General features: G+C 38.8%; 1 long non-coding RNA gene across 1 annotated transcript; it reads right to left on the bottom strand.

The window, feature by feature from the left end:
- Window positions 1-12,055: 12,055 nt before the first annotated feature.
- Window positions 12,056-13,516, bottom strand: LOC109427624 (uncharacterized). The gene is made up of 3 exons (XR_003894007.2): window positions 12,358-13,516; window positions 12,233-12,302; window positions 12,056-12,164 (listed from the first exon to the last, which is right to left on the bottom strand). It is a non-coding gene; the product is annotated as an uncharacterized LOC109427624 (long non-coding RNA).
- Between the last annotated feature and the right edge of the window lie 1,384 nt (window positions 13,517-14,900).

Here is a 14,900-nt window from a genome sequence, read left to right as displayed (position 1 = left end):
CCCGCAAGTTCCACATCGGTGACCCTCTCCTCATCGCCAGCCCCAGTCCCCGGCTGTCCTACGAAAGGAGGCCAAGGACTAGGATCATGACGCGGAAAAAGTCCTCCAATGATCCCCTCCAACATCTCTGGAGATTGCTCTGTAGGAGCCATCACACCTCTCGTCTTGGCCATAACGATCCTGGCCATAACCCTCTGCGAGATTCGAAGGGACTCGAGAGTGTCCCTGATACTCGAACTACGCACATCACTCGATCCATCGTCGCCTTGATCAATCGTATCAGTTTATACGGGAATCCGTATTCGTGCATAATCTGCCATAGCTGTTCTCGATCGATTGTATCATACGCCGATTTGAAATCGATGAACAAGTGATGTGTGGGCACGTTGTATTCGCGGCATTTCTGCAACACCTGGCGGATGGCGAACATGTGGTCCGTTGTAGTGCGTTCACCCATAAATCCAGCCTGATATTGCCCCACGAACTCTCTTGCAATCGGTGATAGTCGGCGGCATAAAATTTGAGAGAGTATCTTGTAGGCAGCACTCAGTAGTGTGATCACGCGGTAGTTCCCGCAATCCAACTTGTCGCCCTTTTTGTAGATGGGACACACGATACCTTCCATCCATTCCTCCGGTAATACTTCCTCCTAATGACCCAGTGTAGTGTTCTCACCAGTGCTTCTCCACCGAATTTACGAAGCTCGTTTGGTAGTTGATCTTGCCACACTTTGTAGTACACTTGCCACACAATGTACAAATTCATGCAATGGCAGGCAAAGAAAACCTTTCAATTAATAACCGTGAAAGTGCTCTAAAGATCACTTAGTTGAAGAGAGGCAGGCCTAGTTCCAATGCAAACGTCGAGCCATAAAGAAGAAAAAGAAGATCATAGTACGTACTACGAAGCACAATAGAAATCTGAAGACGGACTGAGGCATACTTGTCGGTACTTCTTAAAAAGAGAGTGAATGAACTCTCTTGTAGTTATTGAATTTATCCTGAATCCAGGTTTACGCACAGCTCACGCAACTTTTCCTACATTTCACACAACCTAGACAAATTCCTGTAGTTAAAATCGATCGTGATTATGTAATGTACAATTATTATTCAGCCATTCCATAGAAAAACGATATACTGCAACTCCGATTGTCGTGAAACTTGGTGGGTTCGTAGTTCTTTGGACCTGTATTATTTTATTTCGTCATTAGGGTGACCAATTTTCATAGGGTGATCCTAAAAATCATAGTTTTTAAAAACTACAAGTTTTCAAAAAAAATCATAACTTTTGGACCAGTTAATTGATTTTAAACTTTTTTTAAGCTATTGAAATCTAATTTTCAGGAAAAATGCGATGAATGGATCAAATTGTGTTTTTGTGCGAAAAATATGCAAAGTTTTTTTCACGTTTCCAAGGTCTCAACCCAAGTAACAAAATTAATTTTATAATGCTTTTGAAGTATTCTTCAACACCTGTTCTTTAAAACCTTGCATAAACCAAATTGCTCTGCAAAACGACATCAACACAACCATAAACCCGCCATAAGACCAAAGGGGCCCATCCGAAGATGCTCTTGGAGAGCTGTTTTTAAATTTCTCTTAAAAATTGTTGTACTTCCCAAGTTGTCCTTAAAGCGAATTGCTCTTCCCTTGTAGAATTCTTCAAGTGCACGATAAATCGATAATAAATTTGTCCGTGTTGTTGCTGATGCAGCTTTAATGTCGTCAGAAAAGTTTGGTGAAATAAATTGAAAAAAAAACACAATGAAAATGACACATTATTGTAATTGGGGTTAATTTATTACACAAATTGGAAATATTTCCGTGGTGTAACAAGGCTGTCAAATGCCAAGCAAAATTCATCGTATATATGTTGCAAGATACTTCCAAAAATTGCATCGCGCTTCCATAATAATGCACTAATCAAATATTTAAAAATATTATTCTTGGTCATGAGAACATTGTTCATGAGTTTTCTCAACATGGCTTCCATTGAAATCTAGGACGGTGGTCTATCCATTATCGATGGTTTCAATCAACATCACCATAAGGTCGTCTTAAATTTCTTTCAACTCATGCCAGAGCTAAAAGCATAACTCAAGAATACTCAGATTTACAACGTTCTCAATGCAGCCTGGTTGGCCTCGATCAAGAACGTCTTAAATTTATTTCATCTTAGGTAAGGGTAAGAAGTATTACTCAAGAGTACTCAGGTTCATAACGTTCTTGATGTAGGTTTATGCCAACTCCGCCGAGAATGTCATAAATCATGTACGCCAAATTGTAAACAAATAATAAATTATCGCACCGCGGTGGATTTTGTGAATCTCGCCCGATCGACGTCCTGGATGACCAACCCCACTTCATTTCAGATGATGCAACTGGAGGAACTTGGCACTGCACCGCGTCGTGGTTGGGTTTTTGGGTAGGTGTTCTTGGTTGGCAGCAATAATGGAACGATGAGAATCAAAATCTGATGCTTGATTTCTTTCTTGTATTTTTCATGTACCAAGCTGTTCTTAAGCGAGAACAGTTGCTCTTGATCAAGAACGGATAATTGAAGATAACTACTAGAGCCTTATAATACTAAACATAAATTCAACAGTTCTTGTTGTGTTAATTGTTTTATGAACTGAACCTCAAGTATTCTTGGAGACGTTTTCAAAACCACATATTGACGAAGAATAGTTGCGCTCAGCTGAAACTCCGATAAGATCAACTAGAATATGCAATGTTCCAGTAAAACTATCATAAAAACAAATAAAACCAAATAAAATCAAAATTGTTACTTGGAAAGGCCAAAGAGGAACCCTGGTTTTATAATTTTATCAGAAAACTCACAAAATTTGGCGTAACGTATCAAAAAATCAATGATGTATGATTTTTAGTTTTTGATATATATATTTTTGAAAATAGAAGGTCAAATTTTCCCATACAAAACATTTTTTTTTATTTTGATTATATTTTGAATCCTTATACATGTATGGATACCAAAAAGACCAGGAATCACTCAAAAAAGCAATACATGGCATAGTTATACGAGTATTTACAATTTTCTGCATTTCTGCTGAGCTTACTGTTGAAATTTCGGGCCGAATTGCTATTTTTTTTTTCAAATGCATTGATTGAAAGCATTAGTGGTAAATGCTACAAAACTGTTGCCATGTACAGGGGGTGGCCAAAGTGTTTGGGAAACGAACTTTTTTTCTCTCACAAAAATGTCCAACATGCAGTAACTTTTCATAGAGTGTATAAAAATTCTCAAATTTTGACTGTTTATCAACCTATTATATGTACATCATTGGTACAAATTTGAGCTCGATTGGTTAATCTTTTACGAAGCTAGAACCGTTCTCGTAAAACGCTAATTTTTAGACAACTTATTTTTGAACTGTCATATCTCGGTAACCATTGAACCGAGTGGAATGAAATTTTGAACATTTATTAACAATAAATAAATGCTTCACAAGATATTAAAGCATACAGGGGATACTCAAAATAACTGGGATAGGTAAAGAATTTTAAGTTTAGTCAAAAGTTTTTTATAGCTCTATGTAAGTCGTAATGATCAAAATTTCATTGAATTCGGTTCATTGAATCCGGAGATATAACAGCTCAAAGTTGGCTATCGGATAATTAGGGTTGATTCTAATATTACGCAACGCAAAAATTAACAATTTTAGACCCCCTCCCTCCCCCATGTAACAAGTTTTGTATGGGAAATTTTGGAATTTTGTTTGAAGCGTAACAAAGCGCTAGACCCCCTCCCTCCCCCCTTAGTGTTACGTAATATTTGAACAAACCCTTATACCTTTTTCTAGAACTTTTATAACTTCGTGTAGAATGGCTCGATCTTTTCCAAATTTTGACCACTGATACACAACTAGTTGATGAACTTACAGGAAAAATTTGAGCATATTTGATGCCCTTTTCGAAAAGTTACAGCGAGTTGAACATTTTTTGAAAAGTGAAAATTTTACCTGTCCCAGTTATTTTGAGTATCCCCTGTACTGCCCCCACTCGCATAACAGTCCCATTTGCAAAAAGTAGGAATTGAGAAAACGGCATCTGAAGTTTGAAAACTTGTTTCCATATAAAACTTTGAAAAATCGCCAAAATGTGAAAAATATTTCGATCATCTCGAAACTTTCACAGATTGCTTTGCACATTAATATATATTTGTAAAAAATATTACAATCACTACAAAGTTGTTCAGTTTTGTGTTACGTAACACAAAAATCCATGATGGGACTGTTATGCGGGTACTTTTGATATGGGACGCTCATAACTTGGTATTTTTTTCACACATTGACATAAAAATTCGTATTTTTTATTGTTGTTTTTAGAAGTACATCAAAAATGATGACTATTCATAACGTTAACTCAAAAGTGATGAAAAGTCAAATGGGACTGTTATGCGAGTGGGGGTAGTGTAGGTACACACTAAAAAAAATTTAATTTTGATGATGACATAATTGAATAAACCGACATAAAAATTCGTGACATAAACAAATATATGACATAATTTACAGTCTATGGAAACATGAACGAAAATGAAATCGTTGTCAGATCTGTATAAGACATTTTTGACAAGCTTTTGAGCATTTACAAGCAACATTGACACATAAGACTTACTTTTCAATTTCATGTGTCACAAATTTACATGACCAATAAGGTAAACCAATAGCGCGATGTTTGTTGGCGATGAAACGTCGAACGCCGTTATTTTTTTTTGTTCTATCTTCTTCGAGTTGTGTTTTAACATGTTATTACAACATTATTGATCTAATTGTGCAGTGAATAATTCTGAATAAAAGAAAAACGGGCGACAGCATCCAGAACGACGCGATGCTCTTGAACTTGGATGGCAGTTGGTGGCAGTGGCAGAAATATATTTTATAATGTGTCTATACGAAGGAGGAGGTCGTCCGGATGGTCCGGATCAAGTGATTTTCTAGTGCAAAATAACTATGTTATAAATATGTTGTATGTGAAGCGATAAAAACCAACATGAAAGCCCAATAAAGTGTGTTTAAATCTTATTTAAGTCTTTGTTATATCTATTCCGAAAAAAAAACTGCACGGTAGAGTTCTGGAAATAGATGGGTTTGAGGTTAGGTTAACAACAGAAGACGCTTGCTGTAAAATAACAAGCCCGTTGGAATGAGAATTGTGTAAAAATAAGATCATACTTAATTGTGTATCATTTCGCTAGCTGCTATATGTCGGCGTTAAATGACACAAAACTACATGGGTTTTTCGAAGGGTGTACTTCGAAAAATGTTATTTATAATGAATTGACACTTTTTGGAACTTTCGCGAAAAAATGTAAATTTTTTACATCAATGTCATTAAATTTTAGATTTGATATCCAAAGATTTTCTACTTCTGTTCTTGAAATTCCTCTAATAAGATATATTAGAGCCTATTTGGATTAAAGGAAAAACACATTTAGTAATTTATGTGTACTATTGTAGATTTGACTTATTTTCCTCTGCTTGGCAACACTGCTGCTAAGTACAAAAGTGCGGTTCGTATCGGCTCGATTAAATTATAAAATTAGCAGAGAAAAGTGATTTTATAATTCGCGAGTGATTAGTGCACGTAGTTTACGAGTGCCAAGGATTACATTTTTGTACGTAGGATGGTGGACGTTGCGTGAAAAAATTAAATTTATTAGTTTTAACTCCTAGTGATAATTTGTGATCCGGGAGAAAACAATAATAGATCTCAGTGCGTGAGATCAATAAATGCATGAATGATATCTCGCATGCAAGTTCGGTTCCCCTCCAAATAGAGGGAACAAAAGTGCTTAAAAATCAAATGTGTGGTGATGGCTAGTGTCGTTCGCATATGCGTATGTGAAAAGAATAGCCGACATCCACAATCTACAGCCTACGGCAACTTGGGCATCAAAAAACCACCGGATTGCAAATTAATTGCAAACGGTTATATTTGGATGCATACAAATACTCCTTTGTTTTGGCTTGCGAACTGTGAAGTGAGTCTATTATGGGCAAGTGAGATGCAAACACTCACAATATTGCTGGCGTTTTCAACACCGTAAAGGTAGTGCACAATGACTAAGGTAGGGGTGACTGGGGACAAATGCTCCTACATCAGTAAGTAAAGATATTAAAAAAAGTTTTTATTTATTTTTATTGTGTATACGTTTTTTTTTATTTTCTTGACACTACAATTCAATTAAATATATTCTAATTATTCTATACTTTTTTGTTTTATATATTTATTATTAATATTTTTATTTATTTATTTATTTAATTTTATTGAGTGTGTGTGTGTGTGTGTGTGTGTGTGTGTGTGTGTGTGTGTGTGTGTGTGTGTGTGTGTGTGTGTGTGTGTGTGTGTGCGAGTGCTTTTGTGTGTGTGCGTGTATTATCTTTTAAGTTAATATAGTAGCAAAAGACCAAAGCATAGGGCTAAAGTAACTCTAAAAACCTACAAGAAACTAGTGATATCGTGATGATCATTGATCAGTACGTAAAAATCCTAGGATTGAGTGGAGTTAAGAGGACAGAGAACCCTATTATGCTTGGCCAGACTACAAGTTCTGTTGATCTAACGTGTAAAAATCAACAATTATTGGATCCTTGCGATCAAAATGCAAACTAAAAATTTACGGTTCATCCAAGTAAATCTTCATCACGCAAAGGGAGCAACAGCTGTACTTTGCAAAAGATTTGCTGAGAGTAAACTGGATATAGCTTTTATCCAGGAACCATGGATAATGGGAATCCATACAGATTCCTCCAAATTAATATATAAAGTAGGGCACTTACCACCAAGATCTGCAATTTTAGTGAATGGGACTGTGAATGCAGTTCCAATTACACAATTTATTAATCGTGACATTGTTGCAATTATGATGGAAGTACCAACAATCCACGGGAAAACGGAAATTTGTGTAGCTTCGGCATACTTTCCGGGAGATGTGGATGATGTACCCCCACCAGAAGTAGCAGCTTTTGTCTCTTATTGCAGAAAGCTAAATAAAGCTTTCATCATTGGTTGTGATGCAAATGCTCATCATACGATATGGGCTAGCACAGACATTAATAGTAGGGGAGAACACCTCTTAGATTTCATTTCAAGAAATGAAATCGATTTATGTAACAGAGGCGATAAACCTACCTTTACAAATGCTATTAGGCAGGAAGTTTTGGATTTGACATTGTGTAGCCCTACACTCTCGGAAAAAATCAAAAATTGGCATGAAATTTCTTTATCTGATCACAAGCATATACTGTTTGAATATGAGGCTGGCTGTCAACTCATAGAAACTACTAGAAATCCCAGGAAGACTAACTGGGAGATCTACACCTCAAAACTTTTATCGGGAATGGATAACTTAAATGCCATTCAAAATTCTCGTCATGGGCTTGAAGAAAGCGCTTCGACACTGTCGAGCATAATTAAACAGGCTTTTCATGACAGTTGTGCACCAAAGAAACGCTCTTCAAATAGAGATGTTCCTTGGTGGAATAGTAACTTGCAAAAACTGCGACGGAAAACCCGGAAGTTATTTAACCGGGCTAAATGAACACAACAGTGGGAACAATACAAAAAGTCCCTCACAACTTATAACAGAGAAATTCGAAGATCGAAGAGGATAAATTGGAGGCACACATGTGAAAACATTGAGAGTACTCCGATTGTTGCTAGATTGCAAAAAGTCCTCGCTAAAGATCATTCTATAGGTTCTAGAACTCTAAAAAAAGAAGATGGTTCTTTTACAAAGAGCTCCGAAGAAATCTTAGAAACAATGATAAAAAACACACTTTCCGTGTTCCATTGTTGCTTTCACTGAAGACCAGAATACATCTGTATCGCAAACTGAGGCCAATGAAACCAGGAGATATATTCATGAAGATGATGAATCAACTGTGTTAGAAGGCACCAGGAGTGATGCATGCATTCTGGGCGATCAAATTATTACTGAACAAAAGGTTAAATGGACAATTGATTCCTTTGAACCCTTCAAAGCGCCGGGTAGGGATGGAATTTTTCCTGTACTACTCCAGAAGGGTAAAGAAATCTTAACACCTATTTTAACCAAGTTATTCCGATTAAGCTTATCACTAAGCCATATCCCTACAGCTTGGAGAGAAGTGCGAGTCACTTTTATCCCAACGGCAAATAAGAAGGATAAATCATCACCAAAATCCTTCAGACCCATAAGTTTATCGTCCATTATGTTGAAAATAATGGAAAAAATACTAGGCGAGTATATCAAATCGTCATATTTAACAAAAAGCCCATTGAGCCAAAATCAATTTGCATATCAAGAGGGCAAATCTTCGGTAACAGCACTTCATAAGCTGGTTACAAAATTGGAAAGATCCTTTGAAGCAAAGGAGATTTCACTTGCTACGTTTCTTGATATTGAAGGAGCGTTCGATAACACATCTTACGATTCAATGAGGAATGCTATGTCAAGACGTGGTTTTGATAGATGCGTTGTTGATTGGATTGGAGAAATGTTATCAAAAAGAGAGATATCATCTAACCTTGGCAATTCATTTATTACCGTTAGAGCAGTAAAAGGGTGCCCACAAGGAGGCGTACTATCACCTCTATTGTGGTCTTTGGTAGTTGATGATCTTCTAAAAAAACTGGAAGCACAGGGCTTCGAAATAATTGGCTTCGCTGATGACATAGTCATACTAGTTCGTGGTAAATATGACAATGTTATCACTAACAGAATGCAAACTGCCTTAAATTTAGTCTCCTTGTGGTGCGATAAGGAAGGATTGAACATAAATCCTTCTAAAACCACGATCGTACCATTTTCACGACGGAGAAAAATAGCAATTACTAACTTAAAACTGAAAGGAACTCTTTTGGGACTTTCAAATACCGTCAAGTATCTTGGAGTTTATCTTGACAGCAAACTAAATTGGAATTTACATCTTGAGCATGTAGTTGGTAAAGCTACAAGTGCTCTATGGATCAGTAAAAAGACTTTTGGTAAAAAGTGGGGATTGAAACCGAAAATGATCCACTGGATTTATTCGGCAATTGTGAGACCCAGAGTTACCTATGCGTCACTGGTCTGGTGGCCTAAAACAAATGAAAGATTAGCACAGAAGAAACTGGAAAAACTTCAAAGATTAGCTACTCTTTCAATTACTGGTGCAATGCGAAGTACACCGTCTAAAGCGCTTGACACTTTACTTCACCTGCTTCCGCTGCACCAATTTGTTCAATCAGAAGCTGCAAAGAGTGCATTGAAGCTCAAAAGAACTACACAACTCTTTGATGGTGACCTGAGAGGGCATCTTAGTATTCTGAAAACAATTAGTATCGGCTCTCTCGTCGTAAATAATAGTGATTGGATGAGCAAAAGATACAATTTTGAACGCACTTTTGAAGTGATTAATCCAGGGCGAAATCTGTGGACAAATGGTGGCCCAGAACTACACCCAGGATCAATCGTATTTTACACTGATGGTTCAAAATTGAACGATCAAGTAGGGGCAGGCGTGACTGGCCCCGGGATTAACATATCAATTCCTATGGGCAAGTGGCCTACAGTTTTTCAAGCTGAAGTCCAGGCGATTTTGGAATGCAGTAATATTTGCTTACGCAGAAACTACAGACATTCAACAATTTGCATGATGTCTGATAGCCAAGCAGCTCTAAATGCTTTGAAATCAGCAACATGCTCTTCTAAACTTGTATGGGAGTGTATTCAGTCACTTCAACAGTTAGCTTGCCGTAATCAGGTGAAGCTATTTTGGGTTCCAGGGCACTGTGGAATTGAAGGAAATGAACAAGCCGATATCTTAGCAAGACTTGGATCGTCTCATCAATTGGAACCATTTTGTGGTGTGTCTGGTTGTTTTCTCAGAATGGAGTTTAAAGCATGGGAACATGAGAAAATAAAATCCAACTGGGAAAACACCACTATTGCGAGGCAGTCGAAACGTTTCATAAAGCCGGACGTTTCAAGTACTCGTAAAATTCTGGAACTTTCAAAAAAAGATCTTAGTTCTTTCACTGGCCTTCTAACAGGTCATTGTCCGAGCCGGTATCATCTGAAGCTAATTGGAAAACTTCAAGATGATTTATGTCGCTTTTGCGGCATAGATACAGAAGACTCGAAGCATTTGTTGTGCCGTTGCCCGGCAATTGCAGCTAAAAGAATTAGGTTCTTCGACAAGGGGCTGATAGAACCCCCTTTTTTTTTATCTGTATTAACGAGACTTTTAGCCCTAGGCTAGTTCAGCTCGGGACCCACGCTTTACTTCCCTTCCGAAGGAAGAACTCACATTTTGCGAGTTTGTCGGGAGTGGGATTCGATCCCAGGTCCTCGGAGTGATAGTCAAGTGTTCTAACCATCACACCAGATCCGCTCCACATAGAACCCCTTGATGTCTGGAGAACAAACGCCAATGCGGTAGTACAGTTCATCCGAACTGTGGCACCGTGTTGGGATCATGCTTACAGTCACGGTTTGATTATTGCTAACTCCAATGGTGATACGTCAACTTGACATAGCTAAACTAAACTGGGGCATTTGTCACAATAGATCTAAAAACAGGTCGCAGTGACTTATATACCCAACAAGGAATAAAAAAAAATATTTTCCTCTATATGGGTAAAAATGCCAAACCGGTTATTCGTTGTAAGAAAATATTATATTTTATAACGTCGTATCAAGTATCAATATATTTTTGATAAAAATTTCATTCAATTCGGTTCATGGCGGAAATTTACACGAACGTAACGTAATTTTACATGATATCTCATGTAAATATGCACTAACTCTAGCATTCCCTTTATGTGCATGATTTCTCGCTGAAATTTAATTACACATTTTTTTCTGTGTATGATAGTTCAAAAATTATTTGTCTAAAAATTAGCGTTTTACCCGAACGGTTCTAACTTCATGAAAGATTAACCGAACGAGCTCAAATTTGTAACCCGCCAACCCGTCTAGCTTCCCTTTTAAAATGGATGGCTTAAGCGCCACTCCTTGAGGAGACCATCCAGCAGTTAAAGGTTTGCCCGGCCTGAGACTATCCAGAGGATAGGGTCAATGTTACCCGAAATCGGGGAGGAAGCTGACTGGTTGCCTTAAATCCAATTTACCTCACGCTATGCGTGGTCATATCACAGACATCCCCAAATTTACACATGCACTATGCCAATTTTGAAATGCTGAACGCTACGCAACGGTTCTCATCATCGGCTCAATTTCTCTCATCTCAACGGAACGATACGTATCCAATTGGAAAGTAATCTTAGCCAGAATCGGAGCTGACTACTCCACAAAATCAACAAAGAACGACGATCTGAACGTACCCGAAACGATATGAGAACCCCCTTTAAACAGTAATTGCGAATCTAATCTGGTGCGCTACCAAACAACTTCACGACGAACAGCAGTATAGCAAACGGTACAAATGTCTTCCTATTCGATCATTAAGTTTAACATATGAAGCTTTCACACAAACATCAAGAGAGTTTTATTTCGATCTGTTTATTCCCTACATTCGTTCTCGTAGCTAGCCTAGGTCTTATCTTCTCTTCCCTTTCCCTATCTTCGACAAACTGTCCTATCTAGTGTGTGCGACCTTTACCACTGTTGACCAGCGTGCGTGCGTGTGTCATACTCGATCGGTGTCTTTCGGTACATGAGATTGGAGGTACCGGGACCATTCATGGATACACTGGTTGGTTGTGATGAGAACGTCTCATGCGCATGGACAATCACAAAACAGAGAAATGCATGCAAGTACTCACTACCTAGGGTTTACGTGGTCTTCGATGGAATGTGAGGAGATGGCGGCGGCACGCGGAGCTTCTTGGCTTACTCCGGCCCACTTCGCTCACGGTTGTAAGCGTCACCTACGGATTTTCTCTCTCTCACCCTCGGCGCGTGGGCTTACGCGAGTACGCGGCACATGCGTACGTACGGCGCAACAAAACGTATTCGTTGTCGTTGGTTGTTGGCGGTTTCCCCGTCGTTCGGAGCGGGAATAAAACTGATTGGGCTTGCCTGTCCAGGGCGCGATTTTTGACGAGACGCGGCCCTCTTTCGGCCACGTGTGCCCCGGGACCTTCGATGCCGATCGATGGGGTCAAAAGCGGTCTCTAGTGGGATGGTGGTGTAACGGCAAATGCCCGGCTGCCACGAACCTATTGAATGGAATATGCACGCACATGGTTGGGACACATTTCGCAATACGGTCTATAGCACACATTACCTTAAACGCACTCAATTCACGCACTTTGCCGCCACTTAATCGACTACAATTTCGCTATGTCGAATTCTATCTAAAGGGAAAAGTAATTAATTACTATCTAACTAGGGCCACCATATCGTCACTACCTTCCAAATTACACCACGACGCGGCACAAAATTTCCGACCACTTTTGCCTCTTCCACGGATCGAATCGAAGTGGCTGATTGAAATTGAAGGAAGCCTCAGATAGTCGCGTTTCCAGGGTCATCATCTCTGAAGGTCGCGAATCTGCCCGAAGGTAGATTCCCGATCATTAACTGCTCGCAATTGTGCACACGTAATTTAGGTGACCTCGCGACATCTCTTTCTGTCAGTCTATTCAATTCCCCCCAGTCAAGTTTCTCTCCGTAGTTTGGACGGATTGCTCAGAGCCGAAATGCAAAGGTCAATGCATCTTCAAAGGAAGCCTTCGCAGGTTGTTGCCCGCTAAATGGATAATTTCGTTTAGCATCATGACGCGCGGTTGGCTTGGGTCTCAGAAGTTTAGCGCGTGTAACTGGTAGTTGGGAACTCAGAAATAGACCGTATGTCAGATGCAACTCTTAGAAGCAGAAATGATTGATCTTGTGTAGCGGTGATTAGATACATGAATAAATTTAGAAAACGAATTTACATGCATTTTAATGATGAAAATAAAAAAAACATATATAATAAGATTTTTACAGTGAAACATTATGAATGCAAAAGCGTACTTGCTACATCATTCCCCACTAAAATTACGAAAATTTGATTGGCATTGAGAATGGAGATGACAATAGCCAATCAAATTTTCGTAGGCCATACAAGTCGTCTCAGTGAACACTACTATCGATTTTCGGGGTCATATATGATCATCGTCGACCAAGGTCAACTCCATCTCTATTTACAGATAAGGATCCATCACAGAACCTGTCTGCCACTGACCATCAGCGACGCGAGTCTCCGGTCTCCAGCGAAAATCTACACATAATATTTCTAAAACGAATGCTACTTGAAGATTTGATAAATACGGGTAGGCCAGAATTACTAGATAACGGAAAAACAAAGACTTTACATTGAGAAATAAACTATTCAATTGACCGGAAGCTTGTTGATGACCTCATTCATTCACAAAAAAAAAAACGAAAACACAAACAGAAAAACGGCTTAAACTCGAGAGTTGTCGACAATACTCTGAGCAAGCGCACACTAATAACGAAACCGACGAAACATTGTCTTCATACACCAGGACATAGCCGATAATCGAAGACAACATTCACGAAAAACTCCACCTATGTGGACGAAACCCGATACGTCCATTGGACGTCTCTACCCCAGCACGTAGCGAGAAACGCGAGACGCCAACTTCCCTATCTTACATAAATGTTGCACAAAGCAGTTCGCTGCCACGGAAAATGCATCCGCGATTTTCGCTTACTGAAACGTGAAACGTAAAAGCTTCTTAAAAGAGTTTTCAAACGCCAGGCAGTGCCGACTGCGAAAGCTCTTCAAGAATAACACATACACTCAAAAATACCATCCAATCATTCATCACTTGCATACAACATTGCTCGCAAAATCCAACTCCGGTTGAACTCCGACAAAATACACACTCAAACATTTGACCGGTCTATCATACATGCCATGTCAACAACAAGAGAACTGTCAAGAACAACCAAAACAAAACAGAAAGTAGATCGCGCACGCGAAGTACGACGATACGGTGCAAAATTGTGAAAAATCGTGAAAATAGTGCAAAAATGTTACGGAGTGCGTGGGTGAACGTCCATCGGGACGTTCCTGTGAGTCTAAGGAGTAGAACATCATATTGTTCCAATTTTATCGGGAGTAAGTTGGTTTGTTTGTTTTGTTTCTTCCCCAGGTACGTTAGCGATACCGAAGGACGACTGACGGAGGAACTGATTGAGCTAGAAAAGGACGAGAACTAACACATATACGAGGGGACTGCTATAATGTATGCATAAAGGATTTCGACAACGATATTGGATGAACTGGACTATGAAGGACGAGAAAAACAAACCTGGACACGATGATAGGACGAATCACGGAAAAGTAAACAACGATAATCTTATTGGAATATGGATTGTGTATGGGAAAAACGAAACTATATGAGAAACGACTAGTGATCAGAACTACAACGAACGAAACTGATCACAACGAACTAAAAAAGGTAAATATTGCTCTATGCTTAATGTTATTTACTACTATCTGTTCAAAAATAAATAAATATTACTATTTTTAGGTAAATAATCAACAACTATTGGACGAAAATAAGAGACGCAATCTAGAAAACGAACGAAAAACGCAACCAAATTTACAAAATCGTGAGTTATAAGTTAATTTACTAATCTAATCTAATCTACTAACTATAGGATAAGAGCTAGGAATCAAGGATTAACTAATCGACTAATATTTACATATTTACAAACCGCTAGGCGAATGAATTCCAATTGGAATCGTCGACCTACTCGGTTTTGCGTCTAAATTGGATTTTTAACGACTTGGTTGCTTTGCCCTTCATGGTATTTTGATCGCGATGTTCGTTGTGGTCACTTTCGATTCATAGCTTAGCGAACTTTTTTGGTTTGGAATGTCTTAGGCCCAATGTCGGTACCCTCAGCTTTGGTCAGTTCGAAAACGTTCCAAAGCG

Source organism: Aedes albopictus, chromosome 1, assembly GCF_035046485.1.
Source record: "Aedes albopictus strain Foshan chromosome 1, AalbF5, whole genome shotgun sequence".
Lineage (NCBI taxonomy): Eukaryota > Metazoa > Arthropoda > Insecta > Diptera > Culicidae > Aedes > Aedes albopictus.
Note: the sequence above shows the minus strand (reverse complement) of the source record. Positions and strands in the feature narration are given on the sequence as shown.